The following is a 1,269-nucleotide window of genomic DNA, read 5'->3' on the forward strand; positions in this document are numbered from 1 at the left end:
TAGTACTGGTCGATGAATACTCCAGATACACCTGGGTTGAATTTGTAAAGAAGAAATCAAATATTCCAGACTTACTCATTGGAGTGATGAAAAGGCTCTAAGTCCTTCTTCAGTGAAGGCATTACACAAAACTTCTCATCAGCAAGAACTCCACAATAAAATGGAGTAGTAGAGCGAAGGAACAGAACCCTAGTGGAAGCAACAAGGACCATGCTTGCTTCATCGGAGTTACCCATCACTTTCTGGGCTGAAGCTATTTCCACTGCATACTTCACCCAGAATCAATCAATCATCAACAAGAGTCACTAGAAAACACCTTATGAGCTCATCAACCAAAGAAGACCAAATGTCAAATATTTTCATGTCTTTGGGTGCAAATGCTTTGTACTCAACGATAGAGAATATCTTGGCAAGTTCGACAAGAAAGCTGATGAAGGAATCTTTCTGGGCTATTCCCAAACTGCCAAAGCCTACTGAGTCTACATCAAAAGGACAAGAATCGTCATAGAAAGCATCAATTTGTCCTTTGATGATTCCACACCAATGACTTCTTGACACAATAGTTCAGAACTCGAACTTCAAAGAAGAGCATCTGATTCATCACTTCGCAAACCCAATGAATCAGAGTTAGCTCAATTATTTGAAGACATCTTCGATGAAGAAGTAATCTCTTGACATGTGACAGCTGCAAAATCTATCTCCAGAATCGATGAAGACTATGAAGTCTCAAATGCTAAAGGTACATCCCTTACTGAAACTCATGTTACTTCACCATCCACTTCTTCTGTGTCTTCAGATCACGATCAAGAACCAAAGTCTAAGTCTGGGGATGATCTCCTCGAGGGGGAGCAAGCAGTTCCATCAGTCGATGAAGAGCTACATCCTATTGCTTCAGAACCTTAATCAAGCACCAAGTGGACAAAAGATCACCCACACCACCAATTCATTGGTGATCCAACCTCTGGTGTCAAGACGAGATCTGCCACTACAAATGAATGTCTCTTCGCCAACTTTCTGAGCATGATAGAACCAAAAAAGATTTCAGAAGCCATACAAGACCCAAACTGGACAGACGCGATGCAAGAAGAATTACTCCAGTTTGAACGAAACAATGTATGGTCCCTTATGCCTCTACCAAAAGGGAAGACGGCCATAGGAACCAAATGGGTCTTCCGAAACAAGAAGGACGAAGATGGCATCGTAATAAGGAACAAAGCCAGGCTTGTTGCCAAAGGTTACCGCCAGGAAGAAGGGATTGATTATGATGAG

The sequence above is a fragment of the Cynara cardunculus genome (genome assembly GCF_001531365.2).
Source record: "Cynara cardunculus var. scolymus isolate 2C chromosome LG 2, CcrdV1, whole genome shotgun sequence".
NCBI lineage: Eukaryota > Viridiplantae > Streptophyta > Magnoliopsida > Asterales > Asteraceae > Cynara > Cynara cardunculus.